Source organism: Rutidosis leptorrhynchoides, chromosome 11 (assembly GCF_046630445.1).
Source record: "Rutidosis leptorrhynchoides isolate AG116_Rl617_1_P2 chromosome 11, CSIRO_AGI_Rlap_v1, whole genome shotgun sequence".
In the NCBI taxonomy this organism is placed as follows: Eukaryota; Viridiplantae; Streptophyta; class Magnoliopsida; order Asterales; family Asteraceae; genus Rutidosis; species Rutidosis leptorrhynchoides.
In genome coordinates, this window is record NC_092343.1 from 74,040,640 (window position 1) to 74,055,965 (window position 15,326).

The 15,326-nt window shown below is 33.8% G+C and overlaps 1 pseudogene; it reads left to right on the forward strand.

Moving 5' to 3' along the window:
- The first annotated feature begins 1,877 nt into the window (after positions 1-1,877).
- On the forward strand, positions 1,878-12,345 carry LOC139876701 (mediator of RNA polymerase II transcription subunit 33B-like; annotated as a pseudogene).
- Positions 12,346-15,326: the final 2,981 nt, after the last annotated feature.

Sequence of the window (15,326 nt, forward strand, 5' to 3'; positions counted from 1 at the left end):
TTAGAAAAATGAGAGATAACTCTATTGAGCGAAAACCTTTAAAATTTATATTGTATCATTGATGTGAATACACAAGTTGTGTAATGAAGTAAAAATATGAAATTTATATTTCCTTTCTCGGTTTTTTACCATGCACCGACTCAGTAGGCGTTTTACTGGAATTAAAAATGATTCTCTTTTGAGCGCCTTCCATGTGATATGATCTTCTTGAACTCAAATGAATCGAAGAAGATCTAGTAAACAACTAGGAAGCTTCGCAAGAAGAATGAGGTTCGAAATTGATTACCAAGATTGAAATCACAATGAGAATGAAATTGTTATTACAATCAAAAGTAGAGAAAATAGAGGGAGAATAGTGTTTACACATACAATCTAAGCTAACTATTACAACAATTGAACTAGTATTTATCCTATGAACCAACCCATCACATTATGTTATTTCTATTAGGGAATCACGTAACTGGCACATGTAGTGTAATAGACTCATAATACCATAGTTGAAAAAGATTCTATCAATTATAATTTAAGTGTTATTCGCTCAACACATGCATCCACAATGTCATTCAAATACGCCAAAATCAATTTATACCCCAAAACTAAAGTTTTGGGTTAATCGGGGATAAAAAAAGGAACAATACATATTAGTTCATATGTATTAACATGTAAAGAAGAGAAACCTAAACAAATCAAGCATATAAAATTTTTGTTAACTAAAAAATATATAATCGTCTTACCTATAGAAACAAATAAAGCATATAAACTATTGTTAGTTAAAAAGTATATAATCGACGTTCTCTAGAAAAGAAGAATCGTCGAGTTTTTATTTTATTTTTGTTGTGGGAATAAAAGATTAGAGACAGTGACACGTGACTCATCCTCTAATTGCTTTGGGAATTATCTGTATTTATAGAAAATCCTCTAATTGCTTTGGGAATTATCTGTATTTATAGAAAATGGAGAGTTTGAAAAAGAAATTTATATTACTTGTATTAAACAATCAATGAATATCTTTGGAAATTTTTAAATTAAAAATTAAATAAAGCAATAGTTAAAAGTATGAATGAAAATTAGAAAACAATTTATGTAGATGTTAATTTAAGGATATCATTTTTGATTTAGTTATTTTAATTTTAATTTTAATCTCAATTAAGGGTAGTTTAGAGAATTAAAGCAAAATTTAGTTAAAGAATGTGATCTTCTACACCATTTTATATAAATTGACTATTATACCCCTCAAACTAATTTACCATATATCCGTCTAACTATGGATGACAATGGATTGGATATGGAGCGAGAGATGCCATATCTACATCCTATCTACATCCATATCCGTTTAGTTTTTTTGTTCATTCATATCCATATCTATATCCGTTTAGTTTCAGGTCATCCATCCATATCCATATCAAGTGCATTAAACGGGTTAATGGATATCCAATGGATATTAAAAAAATGTTATGATATTTTCTAATATGCGATTAAAATAAAAATGTAGTATAGCAGAAATAAATATAACATGACATATTTAAAATCTACCCATAAGAATGTGTAATCTATGTCGAAGATATAACAAAATTTGTTAAATTTTATTATAACACATGAGTTATGAAAAATCAAATATGAAATTTGTAAGTTTATTTTATTACATATGCGTGTTTTATTGTAATATATTACAGTTATTTCATTATAAAGTTGAAAGCAAAATATAAATCTAACGTTAAATGAACTTGTAATAGTAAATATATAAATATATTTCTATATTTATATATTTATATATGTATTTTGAGTGTTAATGAATATATTTATTGATGAAATTTTTTTTCATTGATGTCCATATTCATTTCTATTAGGTTCGTCCATATCCATAAGTAAGCGGATCGATCAAGTGTACCTCTAACTATTACCACGTATACGGTGTTCAACCTAATAAATTATTCTATTCCAAATTATAAAACCCTAGACCAAAAAGCTTCATCCCAAAACCTTAACCCTAATCGTTCATCTTTCAAACGTTACCAACCCAGGTATAGATCTCTCTCTTTTGCTCTACAACCGTAAACCGCCCCTTGTTCTTGCTTTGTCCAGATCTGTCTCAGTTACGGTCTTGTTAATCTTACTTTACATTTGATTTCCATTTTTTTTTAATTTGGGTTGATGAAAAGAAACAAGAATGCTGAAATTGTTTATAAATGAAATTGATTGATGAGATGATTTTTTTTTTTTTTTTTTTTTTTGGCAAAAAACTGAATTGAAATATATAAAGACTTTTCACAAAGTGATGAAAAGTTAGAGGGATTTTAATGTGGGGTACAATAGTGTTTTGATAATTAATTCACTAAAGTGTGTGCTTTTAAAATATTTTATATATTGCTTGGATCTATATTACTGTAAATCCAAGCATTTTAATGTATTTGAGTTATTTATTCCTGTAATCTAGATGAAAGTATGTTATTCAATGAAATATTTTATTCATTGTTTCATCTTAGATGTGTGTTATTCATTCCTGTAATCTAACTCTTTCATCCAATCCTCTAATTGTAGACAAATATATCTATGAGTGTATGTAAGACATCAATACTATGCAAAATTATAGCGATATGCATAAAAAATCGACTCAGGTTACAAGAAACTAGTTGTCTTGCACACATTTCCTTACATCAAAAACGGTTATATAATGCTAAGATAGAACAATTAGAGGCGTGATTAGGTAAATTTTAATGAGGGGTATAATTGTCCATTTACATAAAATGGTGTTGATGAATCAAAAGGAGGTGTGTAATGATCACCTCTCGTTAGTTAATGAAAAATATTTGGAAGTTAAGATCTAAAACGGGTGGTTAGATCTTATCTTTTCTATGGATCTTATGGTCATTAAGGTATTATTTTTATTATATATATATATATATATATATATATATATATATATATATATATATATATATATATATATATATATATATAGTGGTAGGATCAAGAGGGAAGTAACCAATCGGGGGAAGCAAAAACTTTTTTTTTTTTCCGTTTTTTGAAGAAACTTTGTTCACGAACATTATAGATGAGATGAAAATATGAACATTTAGTAGAGACACTTTGTGATAAATGTTTTTATTTTGGCGGGAAAACGCTCGAAGAAGTAATATATAACAATTATCGTGTTTTTCGAGCGTATTTTGAGGTTTTAGCTATTGGGGTTTAGATATTAGGGTTTAGATATTAGGGTTTATAGGGTTTAGATATTAGGGTTTAGAAATTTAGGGTTTAGGGTTTAGATTTAGGGTTTAGATTTAGGATTTAGATTGAGTTTTTAACACGAACGGTTTAGAGTTTAGGGTTTAGGGTTTGGTGTTTTGGGTTTATGGAATAAACCCAAAACACCAAACCCAAAACCCTAAACCCAAAACCCCAAACCCTAAACCCTAAACTCTAAATCGGGCTAAATTTTACTTAACAAAACATGAAAAAAAAAACGTTCATATTCTTCACGAACAATATTATCTTGAATGTTATTTTTGTCGATCGTTTTCCCGCCTAAATAATAACATTCATCACGAAGTGTCTCTTCTAAATGTTCATATTTTCGTGTGATCTTGATGCCGGGAAAAAAAATTCAAAAAAACGGGAAAAAAAAAAATTTTGCTTCTCCCCGATTGGTTACTTCCCCATTGATCCTGCCCATATATATATATATATATATATATATATATATATATATATATATATATATAAAGAAAAAGAGAGATAACAAGGTCAAATATTAACCTATCAAAACCCTAAAAACACTTTTCATCTTTTTTCGTTTCGTTAAGTTACGTTCCGTTCCCCTATTGACCATGAATTCTAACGTTTTAGTTACACTTACGCTCAATGCTGGAATCAATTACGGGGATTCAAGCTCGTTTGTTGATCAGTAAGGATAACCCTAAATCAGAGAAGTTAATTGAGGTGAATGTTGTTGACGACAACAATGAACTAATAATGACGTGGTTCTTTAAGTGCGAAGATGTTTACTACATTGGTATTCATAACCGTCATGGGGTTTGGGAAACTAGACTTGAACCAGGTAAAGATCCACTTCTTTCATATGCCGCTCATCTTAATCCTGAAAATCAACTTACGTATAATAATCTACTTTATACTGGTGCGTATGGTGCAAATCTGGACAGGTTGACTTCTCTTATTATGGGTTGGATACTATTATAATGGGCCTTGCTAATATTAATGAGGTCGGACGTGCATCTGAGAAACATTTTCTTGCTATCGCTATGATTTTTTCAGAAAGTACTCGATTTGAATGGATCGAGGCTACTTTTATAAGTGTTTATAGTCGTATGAGCAACATCTTTCATTTGCCACAATGGATTTGGAAACTTGTGCGCGATTGGGAGCATATCTCCAAATGAAGACAAGAGTGGCTTGATACAGACAAAGACCAACGAAAAAGAAAAGCTTGCGACTATTTTGTTCGATATTATAAAGTAAGACGTGACAGAGACGTCAGTGTTTTTGCTCAAGATTCGGTGGATAAAGAGCTTAGAGCATTCGCATCTTTCTTGTGTCTAAAATCTTGGTGCAGAGCCAACGAAAACAAGCAACAGAAAAAAAAGGAAAAAGAAAAAAAGAAAGTGGTGCTTGATCTTATGTGAGGTATGGTAATGACTTAGACAGTTGAACTGATTTCCAATTTGTGTCTTCAAATTCATGTACTCAATTTTGATGATCTATGAATTCATGTTAATGACTTGGACAGTCGAAACATTAATCTTTAAATTTCTTGTACTTAATTTTGACGATCTATGAAAAAGTACCTTTATATTTCAGCAATTGTGTTTTGTTAATTTCCAGTTGCGTTTCATTTTAGATTTCTGATAAATACAAGTGTATACCGAGCAGGTTTAACTAAATGCAAGTGTATAAGTTAAACCTGCTCAGTATACACTTGTATTTATCAGAAATCTAAAATGAAACGCAACTGGAAATTAACAAAACACAATTTCTGAAATATAAAGGTACTTTTTCATAGATCGTCAAAATTAAGTACAAGAAATTTAAAGATTAATGTTTCAACTGTCCAAGTCATTAACATTAATTCATAGATCATCAAAATTGAGTACATGAATTTGAAGACACAAATTGGAAATCAGTTCAACTGTCTAAGTCATTACCATACCTCACATAAGATCAAGCACCACTTTCTTTTTTTCTTTTTCCTTTTTTTTCTGTTGCTTGTTTTCGTTGGCTCTGCACCAAGATTTTAGACACAAGAAAGATGCGAATGCTCTAAACTCTTTATCCACCGAATCTTGAGCAAAAACACTGACGTCTCTGTCACGTCTTACTTTATAATATCGAACAAAATAGTCGCAAGCTTTTCTTTTTCGTTGGTCTTTGTCTGTATCAAGCCACTCTTGTCTCCATTTGGAGATATGCTCCCAATCGCGCACAAGTTTCCAAATCAATTGTGGAAAACGAAAGGTGTTGCGCATAAGACTATAAACACTTATAAAAGTAGCCTCGATCCATTCAAATCGACTACTTTCAGAAAAAATCATAGCGATAGCAAGAAAATGTTTCTCAGATGCACGTCCGACCTCATTAATATTAGCAAGGCCCATTATAATAGTATCCAACCCATAATAAGAGAAGTCAACCTTGTCCAAATTTGCACCATACGCACCAGTATAAAGTAGATTATTATACGTAAGTGGATTTTCAGAATTAAGATGAGTGGCATATGAAAGAAGTGGATCCTTACCTGGTTCAAGTCTACTTTCCCAAACCCCATGACGGTTACGAATACCAATGTAGTAAAATCTTCGCACTTAAAAAACCACTTCATTATTAGGACAACAACATTCACCTCAATTAACTTTTCCGATTTAGAGTTATCCTTCCTATAGCGTCTCACTTCCGCAAGACAACGTTCCAAGTCTCTCTGCAGGTATGATTATCTTGTTTAGATTGTAGTTTTTGGTTGTTTGTTAAGGTTTTAGTTGATTGTTCAATGTTTGTCGTTCATGTTGAACGTATACAATATCCGTTGCCTAGGGGTGCCATCTCTATTGTATTTGTCCTAGAGACAATAATTGCATGCAACAGTTAGCCCTAGATAATATTTATTTTAATGTAAAAAAATGCTCATTTTCAGGCCCCACATCTTGCTGGTGTCTTGATGCCGATATGCGAGGTTTTCGGATCGATATGCGAGGTTTTCGGATCATGTTCCCCTACAATATCTTGGTTTCCAAATGGTGACCATTTATGCCCGCTCGTTGTATTCTCAAACGGGTTCACTCTTTTACTATAACTATGGAGGTTCGATAAACCACCTCTTGGGGATGTAATTAATGTCGGATCACAACTAACACCCGAGTTTCTATTACTAGCCCGCAACTCCTAAATATCTTCATATCAAAATTCACTTAAAAACCAAAAGAAAAGAAACATGTTTTTTTAACAAGTGTGATCTGTGTCATTTGTGGGTCTCGTATATTTAGACTCGTTTCCATAATTAAAACTTTGGTACCTACAACATCAAACGTGTATCACTTGGACATTATCCGATCTTAAACCTGGAACTTGTGTTTACCAGATATTTGATGCACTTTTGAACATGATGTTCAAACCAGGTGGTCAAAGTTTGACTTGTCAAACATCTGGAGATGGCAATAATACATCTCTATTTGTAGATGAGGATTGGACTCTTTGTCTTAAAGTTCCTGCTTGGGATATTTTGGAAGCTGTTCCGTTTGCGTTGGATGCTGCGTTGAGCGTTGATAGCCTGTGAACATGGAACATTGTTGCCACGTGAACTCACTAAGGGTTAGTTTTCAATGTTTGATCAAGTGTTCCAATGACACGAGTTTTTAGTGTTGTAGAACTCGGAGTCACTCGGCGAGTACTCGGTCAAACTTGGGCCAAACTCAGTCAAAACTCGGGATTGCTCAGAAAATCGGTCAAAAATCAGAAAAATGTCGGGATTGTTCGGAAAATCATTCAATATTGGTAAAAATTTGGTCAAAACCGGCCAAAGTCAAAGTTGGTAAAAACCGGTGAAAGTCAAACTTGGTCAAATCTTTCAAAGTCAAACTTGGTCAACCCCGAGTACTCCCTGAGTAGCGATTTTTGCAACCTTGCATGTTTTTAGAGGCAGCATAATTGGTGGGTTGTTGGGTGGTAGTCGAACATGTCAAAAGGTTAATCTTTGTGGGGGTTGGGTTGTCTCAAACCGTTAATATTCGAAATTTGGATGTCATCATTTTGTTAATAATCAGTGTGTCACTTTTGATTACATATATACTTACTATATAATTATTATTATTAAATTAAATAAATAATGAAAGAATGAATATAACACTGGGTCTCTGGAAACCTGCATCTATGAACAGAACTGATTGGCCAAGTCCTGCAACAAACTTCTCGGTATTGGAGCAAAATATGAATAAATTATTGGCTGCAGCAACTGGAGTTAACGTCCCATGTCTCTCTGCAGGTATGATTGTCTTGTTTAGATTGTAGTTTTTGGTTGTTTGTTAAGGTTTCAGTTGATTTTTCAATGTTTGTCGTTCATGTTGAACGTCTACAAAATCTGGACTAAACTAAAATCCAGGATCCTGTCCTTGGCACGTCGAAATATGCGAGTGCTGAAGTTGTTTTTTTTTTTTTTTTTTTCTTTTTCTTTTTATCAGAATTAATTTGTAATTTAAATACGGTTAACTTTAGAGGTGACAATTTCGACCCTTTTACTTAAAAGATGATTACTATCGGAATAGCCTAAGACTGACAGTTGTCAAAAAGCGACCCAAAGTGTATTTTGAATACAGTTAACTTTAGATGTGACAATTTCAACACTTTCGCTTAAAAGATGATTACTACTGGAATAGCTTAAGAATGACAGGTGTCAAAAAGCGACCTAAAGTGTACTTTTAAGGTATAATACCTTCTAACCGTGTTTCATCTGAAAAGATGATTACTATTGTAATAATACAGTTCTTCTAATTATATGTGACATTTAATGAAATTCTAAAATTATGACAAAAATTATTACTGATATAAAATTATGGACATAAATTCTAAAATTAACGTTCGTTGTCTCTGTTATAAAATTATGATTTTTGCTATAATAATTTCTTCGTCTAGGCCAATACATTGGGGATTGTTCATTTACAATTTGAGGCTGCTGGCAGCAAACTCAATGGCTTTGAGAAGTTCCAAAGATATTACTCTTGAGGCTCTTTTGCAGTTAACATCTGATAACCATGTACCACTATCACGTGAATGCAAAACAATATCTTTGCAACAATTTCATGCAGTTATGGCTTCTGGATCACTTGTATCATCTGCAGTTCCAAGTTATGGTGCGAGTCGGTCAGGTTTTTGGCTACCAATTGATCTGTTCCTGGAAGACACTATGGAGGGAACTGTGGTGGCTACCACAAGTTCCGCTGAAACTCTTGCTGGTGAACTCCACATCCATATTGTGGTTATGCTAATGTTGTAAATTAACTTGAGTGGAAAACATTATTCATAAGGTCCTCTAAACAAATCAGTTCTTATTATAGGTCTACTGAAAGCCCGATTACTCAGTCTTCCTGGTAGGATGTGTTTCTTGGTTTATGGATTGCAGCGCTACAGCTTGTTCAAAGGGTAAAACATGTCTAAAGATTCTTTAGTTATTGTTAACATAGTTGCATAGGTGACCTTTTACTTGATCGAAATAAATACTTATAAACAAACAAAATATGTCTTTCCATACTTTTCCTGGAATAAGTACTTACCTTTCATTACTAGTTTATTCACCCTACTGGTATTTAATTTTTAGGAAAGGGATGCGGTTGAGGGCCCGATACCTCGTCTAGATACATGTTTATGCTTAATTTTATGTACAACAACCCTTGCAATTGTCAGTGTCATTGATGAAGAGGAGAGGGTTCTTATTAAGGAAAGTGAGCATGGGAACACGCATGAGGAATGAAACGCATGTTCTCGAAAACTGTCGTAGGAGTCTAATTTCCAGCCTACACCAGTTGGGTGATTTTGAAGGCTTATTGACCCCACCACCATCTGTATCTTCTTTAGCAAATCAATCAGCTGCTAAAGCTATCATGTTTATCTCAAGTTGAGGCGTTGGAAATGGTTACCATGACGGTGTAAGCTTGAATGACTTGCCTGCTGCTTGTTGTACGTAATTATCTTCTCATTTTACCTACATCTTCATTTAGAATTTTATTTTATGTATTCATCTTACATGTTTGGTACCCCATGGTGCTTTCTAATATTGACCATGATTTGACATTAAAGATAATATAACAACTCAATCCTAAAAACTTAGAAACACCATTGTGATAAAATAAGCTTTCAAAGAGGAAGGTTTCTATAATGAAACTAAACTTTGAAGTACTAGTACAAAGGTCTAAACTTGGTTTGCCATCTTTATCTCCTCATATAAGTTCTATACATTAAAGCTTTAGATGACCTGTCTCACATGTTGATGGACACATCATGTGGTATTATAACTGGGATATACAACAACTTTTTAATTCTAATGTATTTAGGTTTAGTGGCACAGGCTCCATTTATGGTGCGTTTTACATTATGCTCTATTTTCTTGCTAATCAGTTTCAGCCTCCTGTTATTAAATGTTGATAGGATATTTTGTGGTATAATAATGATCCCTAGTAATTTTTTTACTTGTTTTTTTTTTTTTTCTTCCTGGTTTTCTAAATCCTTATCAGATTTGTGTTCCAAATGATTTTTTACTAGAAGTTTTTTAGTGTGTGTGTCGATTTTATTCTTGTGTTGATCAGCTACTTTATATATCCAGCTGGTGATCTGAGACATCTGATTGTAGAGGCCTGTATTGCAAGGCAACTTTTAGACACATCAGCATATATGTGGCCTGGCTACATCAAGGGACCCACCAACTAAGTACCTCACCCTATTGCTGGTCATCGTTTATGAAAGGGTCTCCTTTAACTCCTCCAATGGTGCATGCTTTGATTTCAACTCCAGCTTCAAGGTACGCTCACACTGTTTCAAATTGCTGATTTCAGATCTATTTGCAAAATACAAAGGCTGTGTACAAAGACTTCCCTTTGAATTGGAAATGGGAACTTAGGGTTGACCAACAGGGACTTTATTATCCACATTTATGAGTCTATGTCAATGAACTATTGATAAATAATTATCACAAATGTATCATGATTGTTTAAATATTCTAAACAATTTATGAGGTTGTGCATACAAAATGCACTTAGGGTGACCTTTCAAGCCATCCAACGCCTGATCCATCTGATATGTTTCATTCCCAGTTAATCTTGTGGGAGTTGGGTTGTCTCGATCCTTTATATTCAAATTTGGATAACATCATTGTGTGTCACTTTTGATCACATATATATTAGATAATTTAATAACAATTTTTTTTGTTTGCACGGGGTAACTCTTCAGCTACACATCCTTTACCTCTTGGTGCCCTTGTTAGCCTCACAATAACCTACATGGTCAATTAATTCACTGAATCAGTGCTGAACCTAGTGGGTCCCGCCTTGAACACCCTAGGTGAAGGTTGTCCATGGCCATGCATGGCCATCATAGCTTCTTTATGGATCCAAAAAGCCAAACGTTGGACTGACTATCTCGTTTCTCTGCATCCCAAACCGTATTCCACCACAGCAATGATGTCATAGTCAAGCTTCTCAAGGTCTGTTTCCAATCAACTCTTGGACTAAACACACCTTCCCTGGTCCTCAACAGTGGTGGAGTTGGTAACCACAAACTTACCTTTGTATTCAAAGACAATGAATTTATAAGATCTTGATTCGTTCAGTGCTAGATTTAGACGTCTGGGTTAGGGCTGCTAGCGTAAGGAGAAGGGACAGACCTAGAAAGTGTTGCAGAACTCGGCGATTACTCAGTTTTTGTAGCTCGAGGAGTACTCGGTCAAACTCAGTCAAAAATCGGTCATACTCGGCCAGATCTCTGGATTATTCAATAAGTCGGTCAAAACTCGGCTAAAATTCGGGATTACTTGGAAAATCCGTCAAAATTGGTCAAAATCGGTCAAAGTCAAACTTAGTCAACATCCGAGTACTCCCCGAGTGGCGACTTTTGCAACCTTGGACCTAGACATAGATAGGAGGATAGACCGAAGCTCGACTCATACGAACCAAGTGCTCATATCTTAATAAATTCGAATAAAACAATAAATAATTTATAATATATCTCTAATATCTAATGTATGATATCTAATATCTAAAGAAAGGTAGTTGTAAAGCCATGTTGCAAAACCGTAAAAGCAAACCATAGCCAGTAACTCGGTTACGCGTATAATCTGCCGTGTGTTACAGTAATAGACATATTACACTGCTGTGATTTGATTTGGTATATAATGATCTTCTAGATCTTAAAAAACTGTATAATCTGATTATCTAATTTTCTTGACAGGTACCACTGTTCAGGTGGGATAGCCCCAGTGGCTCCTGGAATCCTCTACTTGCGAGTCCACCGTAGTGTTAGAGACGTAATGTTCATGACTGAAGAAATTGTCTCTTTATTAATTCTATCAGTTAAAGACATTGTATCTACTGTGATATACCAACCAAAAATTATAAAAAACCCAAAAGTGGGACCATCATAAGATACGGTGAGGTCTCTCTTTCTTTAGCCATGACTCGTATCAAGCTAGCCGCCCCACTCGGGGCTTCACTCGTTTGGATAACCGACGGGTTAATTAACTTAGTACAAACTTTAATCAAAGAAACCTTGCCGTCATAGTTCATTTCGGTGCACCAGGATCCGAACGGTTCATGTGGGATGATCGGTATGCTCAAAGGGTACGCTCTTGCATACTTCACGGTTCTTTCGGGTGCATTTGCTTGGGGTGTGGACGCATCTTCGTTAACTTCTAAAAAGTGTGTGCTTGTCCTTGGGGCCCACCTCGAGTTCATGGGGAGCGCACTCGATGGTAAAATCGCGCTCGGGTGTAATAAAGCAATATGGCGAGCTTATGTTTCGGGTTTTGCAAGTTTGATGGTTTCTTGTGCACCTGAGTGGGCCCGTGAGGTTGATGTGGAGGTTTTGAGGAGTCTGAGTAATGGGCTAAGGAAATGGGATGAGGAAGAGTTAGCATTGGCTCTGCTCGAGATTGGTGGGGTCGGTGCGATGGGTGTGGCTGCAGAACTTGTGAAATCTTTTATGGTGTAACGGGTTTCGTTTAGGGATAGTTTTGTTCATATTTCTTTCGGGTCGAAATGTAGACTGTATCATGAGATATCTAGGAAGTAACCAGGTATTACACCTCATCTTTTTGAACTAGCAAACTGCAAAGTAAGCTAATCAACTGTAAGTTTTGTTTGGGTTTTAGTAGCTTTTGACGTGTTCAATACCTAGCTATATTAAGAAAGAAAAATCTAATGTGATGTTAACGATACCTAATTGTGACGATCGCTCCAAATCCATATGGACGAACACGTCATTCATTGATTTCATTGCGAGGTATTTGACCTCTATATGATACGTTTTGTAAACATTGCATTCTTTTGAAAAGGCATACCATAAATGAATATTTAATTCCAAGGTTTTCGACATCTGATGATTTCTACATATAGACAATCACCGTAAATAATAGTTTACAATAATACTTCCGTTGACAATGCAGTCAAAATAGATACATGATGATGGTTTTGTGAATGCAACGTTTTCTTAAATAAAGCATGCAAGACTCCATGCACATAGCTTGTATAACATGTAAGCAAACAGCGGAAGACTTATAGGGAACCTGAGAATAAACATGCTAACAAGTGTCAACACAAAGGTTGGTGAGTTCATAGTTTTAATGTTTTGCATAATCTGTGCATAAAGGTGGATCACAAGATTTCAGTTGTTTCATCCAGAAACGTTTATCAAAATATTCTACGAAATTGAGCACCCTGGTAACTAAACTTAACGTATATATAATTTGTACCCTTTGTATAATCATCTTAATAAATACACGCAAACCAACGTGTACGCTTCTCAAATAGCATACGTCCGTTAAAAGGCTAGTGCTCTAGCTCGGACGGGGATATCAAGCCCTATGGATCCATATACTACTACTCGCGCCCACCAGTTCTTATAACCGGCAGTTACTAGTTACCAAAGCTAAGGGATTTTCGGTTCAAACTCGGTGTAGAATTTAGTATGTATTTGTGTCCATTGCGTTTAAAATAAATTGCATGTATTCTCAGCCCAAAAATATATTGCAAAAGCAATTAAAAAGGGATCAATGAAACTCACCTTAGCAGCACATAAGGTCATTCATCGAAATGTGATCAAAACTCGGAATGCAAAATAACCGTAGATCTCAACGTATCAATATTGTGATTCAATATTGTAGGAAAGTACGTAGACGCAACGGAGATGATAAACACTAGTTTGACCTCACGAGCATACCCCCGAACAATACTCATAACCTCCATAGCTATAACTCATAATTTATTTAACTCTATCCCGCTCATAAAACCCGTTTTGAAATAACTTGCTCATAACCTCGTCGCAGTATTTTATGTGGATTAATAATAATAATAATAATAATAATAATAATAATAATATTACGTAGCATGTATATGTATGTGATTATGTTTTATAGTAAAACAAAGATAATTAGATAGAGTAATATCTATCTAGGTGTTTAACTAACTGAAATATATATATACACACATTTTCAATCGTGCGACAAAAGAAGAAAGAAAAAAAAAAATAGTATCCATGTTGTCCTAACCCACCTCATCAAGTCCGTGACCATAAGTTTTGTTTTACACTACCGACATGCTTACCCACTTGTTTAAATAAATGACACGGGCCAGACCAATTATAGCCAAAAGTTGGGACTAACATGCCAAACCTCGAAACATTCAATACTTTGGACTCCTAACTACTCTCTTTATCTATTCTAGTTTTTTTTTTCTTCTTTTTTTTTTAACGTAATTACACAACTAAATCCCATATTATTATGTCTAATTAATGCCTTTATATATTTGGGTCAAATTAGATAAAATATAAATGAAAGTAAAAAGGCTATATGCCATTCTTTGAAATGAAAAACAAACACTACATAACTACGAAATATTATATTCATTCATATTTATAAAATAATAATACTAATATTTTATAATAATAATAATATAATACAATAACAACAATAATAATAATATAATAATAATATTAATAATGTACAAAATTACGGAGTAATAGGTTGATAATATATGTTTGTGTGATACTCGATAGACATGAAATATTTATAACTACCCAAATCCACGTGTTAACAAGATTATTGTCCCAATTCTTGTCATGTGATAGATTTAGATGGATCCATGACTTGTTTAATATAAACATGTCGCTATTTTTTTTAACGTTATGCATGGCTAGAAATTCCATCCGCCACAAATTTGTCTCCTATCCAACCCGTGCCATCTTGTTGTTTTATATCAAAAAGAAAAGCGAGATATAACTATATCTCTTTCCATTCGGTCCAATTTAATAAAATAATTAATGCAACATGCTAAAATAATCATTAAGCTCACCATTCATGAGCATACTAGACCCGTGATGCGTTGTCACCTTTTATTTATTAACTTAAAGTTTTAATTTATATCATATTTATTAACCTCCGTAGTTAAATATATCTAATAGATATTCAAGATAATAAGTTTAATGTACAGTATCATATACTAAATATTTTGTTAACGTTTTCAAGTTATGGTATATATATGTATCTATTTACCTATAATTGTTCGCGAATAGTTGAGAACAATCGAAAGGTAATTGAATAGTTCAAAAATTTTGAGATTCAACTTTACAGACTTTGCTTATCGTGTTGGAAACGTTAAAGATTAAGTTTAAATTTGGTCAAAAATTTCCGGGTCATCACAGTACCTACCCGTTAAAGAAATTTCGTCCCGAAATTTGAGTGAGGTCGTCATGGCTGACAATAAAAATGTTTTCATGACGAATATGAGTTGGTAAATAGAATTTTATCACCATTGAATAATACGGATAAAACAATCCAATTACTCGAAGCGTATGAGAGAAGTTATCGTAATAGAGTGAAATGGAGAATAGAGATTCGTCTTATCTCTTGATGTAGTAACGATTGATTTCCAGAATTTAAGGAATAGAAAATCTTCATAATTTAAATAAGATTTGATTCTTCGGAATTTAAGGAAATTAGGATTTCCTTTGATTAAATGCGTAATCTGCCTCGATTGCTATGTCTGATATTTTGCTATAAATTAACCTCTTCCGTTTCATTTATTTTCACCACTCCTATAATCTTCTTTCTTAATTCATACTTACAA